Source organism: Pinus tabuliformis, chromosome 6 (assembly GCF_031772625.1).
Source record: "Pinus tabuliformis cultivar Carrire ecotype Pingquan chromosome 6, CPIR1, whole genome shotgun sequence".
Taxonomy (NCBI): Eukaryota; Viridiplantae; Streptophyta; class Pinopsida; order Pinales; family Pinaceae; genus Pinus; species Pinus tabuliformis.
In genome coordinates this window covers 289529774-289541790 of record NC_142292.1, presented here as the reverse complement: position 1 = coordinate 289541790, position 12017 = coordinate 289529774, and positions in this window count along the sequence as shown.

Genomic DNA, 12017 nt, shown 5'->3' with positions numbered 1-12017 from the left:
ATTGTTTTCATAGCGTAAAATTGAATGGTTGAGCGGCCGTATGGCCCGTCGACTGGCCACGTCGGCTAGTTAAAGTGTAATCGGATGTTTGGGTGGCGGCCACAACAAAGAGAATGAACGGCACGCACGTGAGAACACTCTCGTCAGAAGCATGAGTTTAACAGGAAAAGGCGGCGGTAAATCTGTGGGAATGGATGCGGCAGCAAGTGAATACGCAGGCAGATGATGGATGACGTCGCCCAACGGTCCGGCGGGGACAGCTCATCCCCCGCGCCACGGATTGCGCCGATTCAAAATATAATCGGCTAGATCATGCGCATGCATTTATCATCCAACACTTCAAACTCGGGTGGCTATTCTGATCTCCTCTGCACTTTGATACGCCGAGTTGTTGGCTACCAGAACGTCGGTAAAGCACACCTCGAGCGCGGGCCAACTACAGTCCTCCCCGAGAATTGCGCACTGCTTCTACAGGAACGCAGTTATACAGGAACGCAGTCTACAGGAACGCAGTCTACAGGAACGCAATCTTCTACAGGGAAGAGGGTGCCTCACGAAAAAGGTGGCCAATTAAAGAGGTAACCCTGAACTCTTCATGCAACTGGTTAGTAAAAGTGGCAAGACCATCGTCCACAGTCAGGTCATAAAGATATTGGTGGAATTGTTGTTTGCTGTGCCTATGCTGTCATTCTACAGGATGTCGGTATAAGTAGACTGTGTTGAATTTTGTGGATTATGTGCATGCTCTGTCTTAATAGACCAAATCTCTTTTGCATTTGCCACCTTTAATTAAAACGACCGTGTTCATCATGCCGGGTGGGTTTATAAGACAGGAACCCACTGATTCAACCAAACTAAGGGAAAACCCGGCAGTGGTAGAGCTCTTCACCAGAGCACAATGGATGCCTTTTTGTGATAAGCTGCAGGGCTACGATGATGAAGTGGCCGAAGAATTTTTGCAGGCTCTGAAGCCTAAATCTCAGACACTGGCCACAGTGAACTTCAGAGGTCTAAGCCTCAAGCTCACCCCAGAACATATCAGTCGGATCACAGAACTTCCTATGGGTCTGCCGTGGGATAAAGAGGAGAGAAAGCTGAGTCAGCAGGCAAAGAAAGAATTCTTTCCACCTGAGGAAGAATTCTCGGAGGACAAAAATGGGGTGCGAAGAACGAGCCTGTTGCCACCTTGGAATGAAGTCAGTTTGCAAATCATGAAATATATTACTTGTGAAGGTCGTTTCAGCATCGTGTATGCATATCACTTTCGGCTGCTCGCTGAGTTGAGGCACCGAATTGACCTTCCTGTAGAACAAAAACTGAGCATCCCTTATTACCTCCTGCAGTCTCTAATGGAGTGTGCTACAAAGCTGAAAGAGGGAATACCAGATCAGATAGCCCACCATGGGTTGATCAAGCTTCTTGTGGAGGATGCATTGCATTCATATAAGGTTCCCCTCTCATGGGAGTCCTTCCGGAATTTGACAAAAGATGGGGACATTAAGATGTTGATCGAAGAAACGGGTTCCTCCAGCAGTGAGGAACAAGAAGCAGTGGCCGAGGGACAGAGAGAAGAAGGCCAAGAGACCCCGACAACAGTACAGAAGAAAGAACAAAGGAAGAAGCATGAGGAAAAGGAGGACAAAGAAAAAGGTGGCACACCTATCCTGTCAGCAAGGGAAAAGAGGATGAAGAGCAGAATGGACAAAGCTGAGGTGGTCCACGTCAGCCCAAGTACCTCAACAGCACCTGCAACCAAATCAAAAAGCAAAACTCAGGCAGGCAAGCAAGCAGAGGTGGAGACACCTGTGTCTACAGGAAAGCAAAAACAGGCTTCTACAGGAAGCCCAAAAACAAAAACAAAGGCTTCTACAGGAAGCCCGAAGATCATTGAGAAGCAGGCTTCTACAGGAAGCCCAAAAGCAAAGACCAAGGCTTCTACAGGAAGCCCAAAAGCAAAGACCAAGGCTTCTACAGGAATCCCGAAAATCGTTGGGAAACAGGCTTCTACAGGAAGCCCGAAAACAGAGACAAAGGCTTCTACAGGAAGCCCGAAATTGCAGAAACAGGCTTCTACAGGAAGCCCCGAAAAGGTGAAACCCAAGGAGAGAAAGGTGGATATTCTGGCACGGGAGGCAGCAGCTGTATTAGCTGGCCTCAGCACGCCACCTAAGCCAAAAGGAAAGAGGAAGAGGGAGACCCCTCTATACTTTAAGGCTCGAAGAAGTGTTAGGATAAAGACGGGCAAGCCACAGGCCCAATCCAGCAGCCCGATCGTCATCGAAGATACACCTGCTTCTCCCAAAGAAAAGTCACCCTCCAGGATCACAGCCACCTACGAGAAGGGGAGTCCAAATAAGAATACGTGGCAAGAAAGGTTAGACTTGTTGACTGAACAAACGCAGCTACAGGAAGCTGAAAATGTTCTACAGGATACTCTGGCCCGGCTACAGGAAACGGAAAAGAAGGAAGGGGAAGGACCCTCATCACCACCAAGGGAGTGTGAGGTAGAACTGCCTGAAGAGATAGAAAGAGAACATATACCAGAACCTAGCCCTTCCCCTAATCTGAATTCATACTACGCCTTTTTAGAAGCGGGCAAAATCATACCGCAGAAATTTACTGTGCCTCTATTTTTTGAACTAGAGAAAGAAAGAGTCTGTTCCCACACATGGATGCAGATCACCAAATCAAAGGGTGTGGCGGACATAGGCCCTTTACAAGAGCAACTCAAGGAGGTCAGGAGTGAATTCACCATGGCTAAACATGTGGCTAATTGCCAACGTGTGCTTCTACAGGAAGAAAATCAGAAACTGAGATTGCAGCTACAGGAACTAAAGGCAGGGGCAGGAACATCCTCCAAGGATATCACAAATGAACAACAAGACAAAAAGGAGCTGACCACCAGCCTTGAAGGGCCAATGACACTTCTACAGGAAGCAGAACAGCAAACAAAAATTGAAGTGCAAGCCCTAAGAGAACAGCTGCAACAAAAGGAAGCACAATTGGCCTGCATGGCCAGTTGGGCCATGGAGGCAATTCAGTGCAGAACACATGCAAAATCCTATGGATTGTTCTTAAAAGATCAATGGTTGTAGTTCCAAATAAACACCTTGGCACAAAGAGGTATTTCACATATCCAAAACCCACAACAATTTTCTGAATTGTGCAGTACTAGTTCGTCTGAGGACAAAGCCAAATTAGCAGAGTTTTACCTCCACAATTTGGCTTTGCCTAATGAAGTCTCCTGGGATCCCAATGTTGCCTTGGGTGATATGCAATTGATGGCGTTCGCCTCATGGTTAAACCATGAGGATCAGAGAGCAGCTGAAGCAAAATCGGTTATGAACCGAGAAGTGAGTGAACCACTGTTCATTCGACCAGAACTAGAGGACCCGGTGGCACTCATCTCAGCCCACCAACAGTTGGCTACAGATCCCACAGCTTCCTTGAGATTTATGGACCAACAGGCCCAAGCCATAGCCCACTTTGAAGACATGGAAAGGTTGTTGGGAGAAAGTGTTGCCCAAGCATGTGCACGCAGATGTAATACCCTAGCACACAGCTTGAAAATCAGAGAGTACCATACCCCCATTCGGATGAGGGAAGCTTTGGCAAGGGTTGAGCTTTACAAGAAATCCATGCAAAGCCTCCAGGCCAGCTGGATTGGCCTTAAACTCAGCCCACCTCTACTGCTAGGACTGACTGAAGGCAATACAGAGGAAGATGACAGTCAACAATGGGAAGAGGTGAACAGGAAACCAGGGTTTCATATCCACAGAGAAGACACCACCACAGAACCTTGGGATGCAAGGGAAGCAGTGAAAGCAATGAAGGATGAAGATTTGGACTAAGTTGCTCAAGGATGAGCAAATAGTTTAGCTGGGGGGTGATGATGAGCCCCAATTTTTGGTACAATTTGGGCTCATTTGGCCTACTTGCTCTGCTCAAACGATTCATTTTTTATTGCTTATGCATTCATTTCTTGGTTTATTCATGTTGTTTGTAGGAAGAAGGGTAGGCATTCTATCCACGTGACTAATTCATGATGATTTCAGGTTTTGGCATTAAAAGGGAGCAAAGACCACGAAAAAGGAGATAAGGAGACAATGAGGTGGCACTGCTGGTTTTTAGGAGAGGATGTCCACGGTCTGGGGGACCTTCCTCGTAATTCCCACCATAGCTCTGAGCTCCAATCCATCTCCCCACTGAGCTTAGAGGCAACCAACTGTTCTACAGGAACAACAGTTATAACTGTTCTACAGGAACAACAGTTATGACTGTCCTACAGGATCAGCAGTTTAAACTTCAGTTGGACAGCCGAGCTCCACAAATCAAGGACACCTGTTGGATGATCATTTTGCATAAATACTGAGGCCGTAACCTTGGATAGGGGCTTTTTGAACTTTTGTATTGCTCTTGTAATTTGGAAATACGAGCTACAGCTCGGTGTTTGTTCCTTTTGTAAGCCATTTTGGCATGTCATCAGACTTTCGTCTATGAATAAAGGCAGGCAGATTTTGATCTCATTCTGAGTTTCTAAGGGAGCTATAGCTCTCAGGTTAGGGCCCAACCTGAGAGCAATAGATCTCCTCGGTGTTGTAATGTTATTTGCATTTCGTTCCAGCACTTTGAGTTTTTACTTTGATATGCAATTTGAATTTACAGTCTGTTAATTTAGTCTTTTCCATGAGCTGAGATAGGATTAGTTTATGGTGATTTGCTTTCAGTTGCTTAGGTTCGATAGGAGGATAGTTATAAATTATTGGAGCTCCAGTAAAAGGTTGTTAAGGCTCACTGCCATCTCTGTTAGGGATTGGGGTGCAGTCCATAACCAACCACCAAAAAGAAACGCAGTTCTTCTCACTTCCATGCAAGCTGCAACATAGACATTTTCGTTGAAGATCCATCCATGCACTTTTGACACTGAACCATACTTCTACATTTCACTTCCATGCACGAGTTTCCTTTCTTGGTTTTCCATTGCTGTTCATAGGTTTCATGGCACAGTTATCATAGGTTAATGAATTCTTGTTTTTGGTGCATAAGTCATTTGTTTCATTTACGCTGCTCCTTATCATTCCACTTCCTTCTTCTTCTTCTTGATCTCTCCTCAAGTCACCCATTCGGCCTCTGTCCAGCTCATTTACCCTCCAACTCATCCGTTATTCACTTAGCCCCATCTACTTAAACTTTCGTTGATCCCATCCTTCCAAGCCATCAAACCAATACATGCACTCTTCCTCCATCTGATTTCTCTGCTCCTGAGCCATCACCAGCTCCATCTCCATCTCACCTATCCTTCCACACCACTCCAACACTTCACCATCTCCCAAAACCTTCCACGGCCAACATCCTGTAGAATTGCACAGACTTCCTGTAGAAATCTCTGAGTTTCCTGTAGGATCCCCTGCAGACTTCCTGTAGAAGCCTGCAAACTCGGTTGCTGAGCATCCGAACGTGGTAGACTTCTATGGACTGATGCTAGAGACCCTCTGGGACTTCCCCTAGCCATCCTGACCTTGCCCATGCTTTCCTTCCATTCCAACCGCTCCTGCACAACCAAACCCTAATCAAAAGCATCATCACAATAAATCCAACCACTTAATGAAAAAATACAAAAACATGTCTTTTCAGATGCAAGTAGCTTAGATGCATGTATTTCAGTTCACTACAAGTAATGGCATTCTTGGTAGTAGTTTCATTCACAGATTTGCATTGTAAGGGTCTAGCTAGTCAAATTAGGGTTTACTAGGGTTTTCATGCTTTATTGGCTTTCAGTTTCTTTCTGCAATTAGACTAGTCTCCTTTGAGTTAGCTTTCGTCCATCATTCATAAAGCTTCTTCTGTGAGCATATAGAAGTTGGCTTGAGCCCTAGCGAACTTGTGCCAGCTAACCAAGTGACAGTTGCGACAAGAGCTAGTACTTGTGCATACAGCACCGTCGCTTCCAAGTTTGTACGAACTACCGGGTTGATAAAATTAGAGATAGGAAGCTCCAGGAGTTGTAGCATTATTGCTACAATACTGGAGCCCACCAGCAGCCTGATGTGATAAGCATACAAGCGGGAGAACCGGCCCTCACAGGTAAAATACTTCATGCTCAGTTTCATTAAATGAGCATACTCATCCTTGAGAAACCGAAAAGGAAACACTCCCTTAAGCTGCCTCAGAAAACCAGGTTTGATGTATGGTTCATAGTGTTGCCGGTCAATTTTCTGTCTCTTATTCCATGGTTCTCCAATTTTTGGTATGCCAGTTGCCAATGAAATGGTTTCTGGTGTTAATGTGAAAGTAACACCGGCAAGAGTGGCTTAATCACCATGCAAATGCAACACAAATAAGCGGGCCAACTCACGATGAAACTGAATATGAGCAACCTTCTCGCAAAATTCATAACATGACTGATGCTAGAAACAAAAGAGGGCAAGAGGGCAGGCCTGCAACTCGGTAAGAGTGGTAGGTTCTTCTCTGATATGTCTGCCACCTATATGAGGCCTCCTGGGTGCATGTCCCTTCGTGGGTGAATCACTTTGGGTCTCTTCTTCATAATGATATGAAGGATCATATGCCATAACTACTGATAGACAAACTGGCTTGGAGAAATAGGTGCTAAAACTGTGTTGGACTACTTTTGATGATTGTTTGACCTCTGCTGCCAAGGGAAAACAATGAAACAAGGGATTTTTAGGAGAGGGAAAAATAGTGGGAATTTTGGGATTGTTGGGACAGAGTTAGCTAGGGAAAATATGGGATGTTTGGGAGGTTTCGTATAAGGTTAGGGTTTGGGATTTTATAATAGGAAATTTGGGAAAGGGAACTTGGGATAGGGGATTAGTGAATTTAGGGAGTAGGGGAACTTAGGGAACCATGAAAACAGGGAAAAATGGGGTAAGGGAATGATGGAGGGAAGATAAACTTGGTAGCAAAATAGTTGATCAAACCCTAGGTAGCAATTTTTGTTTGAGGAATTTGTAATGGTAGGGTTTGATTATTTATTAAAACATTCACCACATCAACGATCATAACATCAACACCAAATTTGGATAAACAGCAGAGGTGAAGCTCAAACTACTTGGAACAAGGTGAACTCGTGCGATTTTGGCGATTGGAGGTCGTTCTGGTGATTTTCGGGCTTCCTGAATATATGCACCGCGCAGCATGCCCAATGCGTCGTGCCTCACCAATGTGCCACGCCCGTGTTAAAATGAACTGCAGACTACGGCCCAGTGCGTCGTGCCTCCTGCCCAGTGCGCCGCGCCGGTCGATTTGGAGCAAATTTCACCCAAAACTCCCACAATCACTTTGCTTTGTTTTCTCTTGGCTCTTGGAGTGAAAATGAGTTTCAAACACTTGGAGGAATGGTTTATACATGGAGATTTTAAATTTATTTTTTCCAAAACCCACTTTCATAATGTTTTGTCTTTGACTTTATTTACAAACTCTGTTTTTTGGACCTTTTCACTTCTTTTAAACTTCATGATGAATTTAATGACCTGAGCTTTGCTTGCTTTGCAGGTCATGGAGCTTCTGGGGCTAAGGAAAGAAACCAGGGTGCAGATGAAAGAATTTACAATGCAGAAAACAAAATTTCCATGATTTTTTTACAATAAAGGCTAAATATTCTGTTTTTTTTTTTTTTTCAAAACAGATTTTTGAGGAAAAAAACATTTTGAACACTTGATGATGAATTTTATTGATTTTGAAACATCCTCATGGCCTGCTGGAAATTATTGAACACTCTGACACATTTTTTGACAAAACCCTAATGAAACCCTAGACCTATTTGACAATGAAACCCTAAAGACAACCTTTGCAATTTTCAAGATAAAAAGACTATATATGTTTTTTAAATGAGCAAACATGAGCCAGCAAGTAGATAACATGAGGGAAACTGGAGGAACGCCACTGCCGTCAGATGATCTATGCACCTAATGGAATGCAAGTGACTGGGCGGGACACCTATCATGAAATGAAACAAGAGGATTTGATCTCTGATGGAGGGATGACAATATCGACTCTAACACCCTCGACCATGCTTCCCACCATTACTAGACACATCCGAGATTGCATAACAGCTCACCAGGGACCAAGTTCAGTAGATGGAGGAACTCAACGCAATGGGGACCATTGCTTCCTAAGAGGGGGGAATGATCCAAGTGGATGTTGGTGGTCACCCACCTATCCCACTTGGACCCCCACAACTATCTCTTTTAGTTTTTCAGTTTCCGTAATTGTAGCACAATTTACTTTTTTTAGCAGTTTTTCAGGTCTTGATCTTCCAGAGCCGTTTTGAGGCCCTAAACGACTTTTTCTGGGAAATATTGGAGCAACATGGGTCCATGGACTAATTTTTCTTGTCCCAAAGTTGTAGTTCTCGGATATATCTTTCTAATGAGCTATTGTACACGTCAAACAGAGATCGTATGCCAAAGTTACGACCTCGGGAAGTTGACGTACCAACTTACCCAAAACGGGGTCCACAATTTGGCATTTCATCTTCTAGGGTTAGGTTTTGGGATGTTAAGGGTTTTCCATTGTTTCTCAACAATAAATAGGCCTTCAAACCTCATTGTAACATAGAGTTCAGAGGCATGTAGCCGCCACATCTCTTCTTAGAGATCAGCTACCATCTCCCTAGCTGGTTTATTTCCATTTTTGTTTGTAAGCATATTTCAGTATTTTACATTAATCAAATGATGTATTATTTCCGTTGCATATCTGTATTTATGGTTATCTCTACAATTTGTTGCGTAACTTTTTAGATCCAGATCAGTGGTATCAGAGCGGTCTTCTTTTTCTCTATTTTTCTTTTCATGTCCCCAACAAGGTCAGGATATAAGGAGTTAGGGCTTGAACTGTTCGAACCTTTGCAAGACCAGCCTCGCAAATTCCGACGGCCTCCCATGGTGGATGAAAAGAAAGATGAGAGGGTAGGAGATCCTATCAAAATCTAGCTCGAAGAAGCCCTCGAGCGGTAAAGGAACGCGATGATGGATAGCTTTACACAGATCCTTCAGCGGCTACCCAGAGTGTAGAGCTATAAAAAGGGTCTCTTCCACCTCTAATTACCTCACATTAATATGTCAATCCGGGAGCGTTGTATTATTTCAAAGAGTGTCTCAGTCTGAGGCTATCATTTGTCAGAGTAATGCTAGTAGTACAACGTTCAAAAATACAAGAGTAAACGAATGCTTGTCTATAACTAAGTTACTTCAAAAGAGTAAATCACACACTCAGAAAACTAGGCAACTTATCAGTCAAGGGTTCGGCAGCGATAACCCATCCCTTTGGAAACTGATGGAAAGGAAATTAGAGAACAGACCATGGGTCTGGGAGCTAGACAGTAAATGTCGAGGCTCACTACAGCCTTAGATTGTCTCTCACACCAAAACAACAAATGCTAGTAAATGGAACGACAGATAGAAAAATGGAACAGCAAATCAGAAATCGAACAACAAATCTGGAATGGAACAGCAATTCTGAAATGGAACAACAATTCTTAAAAGGAACAGCAGTTAAACAACTAAGTCTCGCGAGCAGTAATCAAACTTAATCTACTAACTCAAATGCAGTCATCGTAATCAAACAGCAATCTTTCACTCTTAAGGCAGATCAAGCAGTATACACTAATAGAACAGCACTAATTACTGATAAGTTATGGAACAGCGCTTGGAAACCATATATGCACACAACACGCTTGAATAGTAATCTGATCTAGCATCAATCTTAATTAAAATGAATACGACTGCTTTTCAAAATAGAACAGCATTACTTCTAAATCCAACAATCGTAAAGAACACAACTTCCAGATGAATTCTGTAACATGAATGTACAACACAAAAGCTCTGTAACAAAATAGTAACAATATTCGATTAAGACTAATAATATTCAATCAACTCTAAAAGGAATAATAATATAATGCAGAGTCAATACAACAGTTCTGTCTGTAGAAGCCTTAATGAATTAATATTAACAGAGCATGTGATGTAAACTTATAAAGCATATCAGATTACCAAATAACGACGATAAGCAAATCACGTAGAAATCAAATTGTAGTAATACAGAAGCAAGTTTCCTCCGAGGCTGGGCCCTTAGCCTCCAAGGGTACACCGCTTTAGGTTAATCCAGACGTAGAGATAAAATAATCACCAAGTTTGTATTAATGCATGAAACAAAAGTACAATGAACCAGTTCTTATCGAGACTCGATGATCAAAGTTTTGATCTTAACAAAAATTACATAAAAGCATAATCATGTCTCCCAAAGCTAACAGTGTTGTCCCTTTATATAAGGGTGATGGCGGAGATGTCTAAGTAACAAGATAGATAAAGCAGCGATCCCTCAGGATCAAGGATCCTGAGGGATTCGCCAAACTGTTAATTCTTAATCATCTCTTTTCTCCTACGCCGAGCTGGTGTCATCTCCTCCTTTTCAGGGCCTATTTGCTTTGATCTACTTAGCCTTGTTTGCACTCGGTCTCCCGTCAAAGGGACAACAGTTACCTTGTCCTTGTCCTGAGGGATTCGCCAAACCATTAATTCTTAATCATCTCTTTTCTCTTGCACCGAGCTGGTGTCGTCTCCTCCTTTTCAGGGCCAATTTGCTTTGATCTACTTCGCCTTGTTTGCACTCGGTCTCCCGTCAAAGGGACAACAGTTACCTTGTCCTTGTCTTTTTATTTGGAACAACAACTCCTCATTTTCACCCCTTCCTGCACGAGAGAATGACAATTGTTAGCGGCTGAGTCCTGCATATTAATATCACATGTTTTGTTATAATTCTTTATTGTTTTCCAAGTTCATGATGCAAAAAGGTTTACAAGTTCTACTGAAAAGCCACTGAAATGATCGTCAAAAACATACCTTTTTAGTACTCCACACACCCCCCTGCTTACCCTGTTTCATGCCCTCATGAAAACGTTGTAGTTGAAATGCAATGCAGTGAGAGAATAGGTTGGAGAAGGAATCTCATGCGGAGGCCTACAGCCGTGATGAGTAACTAGGTAGTCAAAGAAATGGCCTGTTTGACCCTCAGGCATCTCATACAGGGCTTCGTATTCGGGTGCAGGGTGCCAAATAATCAGACTGTGGAACCTATACCCTAACCAGGATGGCCCTGCTCTCAAAATGCTTTCACCATAGAGGTGCAAACGATTGGCAGCTAATTTAAAATTCTCATATTTAAACGGTTCCCTGAGTTGGATATTCGGATTAGAGATTTGATACCGAAATTTAGCTGCATCAATGGCAAGGTCTTTGATAGAAAGAAAATATTCTAATCCTTGTCGAATGAGTGCCTCATGCATGGGTCCTAATGTTTCAATGACACCCGGAGTCCTCATGAGGTTTCTATGTGCTTTCCACAACTGCACTGGATTCCTAGGCTCAGCCCTTACCCACAAATCTAGGCCATTTTCTTGCCTCTGGAAAGTATTATAGGCTTTGAGCCATTTAATCTGATTAACCCCAAATGAGATGAATGCTTGCAATTAGATGTCTCCAACAAAAGGGCCAGGGTTCAGCTCAGTCTCTTGATCTAGTACAAGGTTATGCAAATAGAATTCGCACAGCAATCTCTGGACCTTCACCCCGTAGTGTTTACAGCAGTCTATAAAGTCATTGACAGTGTTAATTTGTATGGGGGCACCTGCTTTAACAGCTTTTATTTTTAATTGTAAATACCGTTCCAGTAAAAACATGGCATAATTTTTGGCAGGGGCCCTACATGCTAAAACGTCATTGTATAAAGAACACAAGGTATCCATCTGCTTGATAACAGTATCTAGCCTACGAGTTACCTTTGCAACTTTCTCTTGTTCCTTCCGCCAACCTTCAAAGGCCTGGCTTTCGGATTGATTGACGTTCCTAAGTTTCTGCTATAGTTCTTCATACTTCTCACGAGGGACCGTTTGCCCTCTAAGCTTTTCTGCTTCTTGCTGAGCCTGTTTCAATCCCTTGCGCAAGGTTACTGTTTTTGGATCTCTTCTCCATGCAGCAGTGGAGGCTGGGAGTTTTACC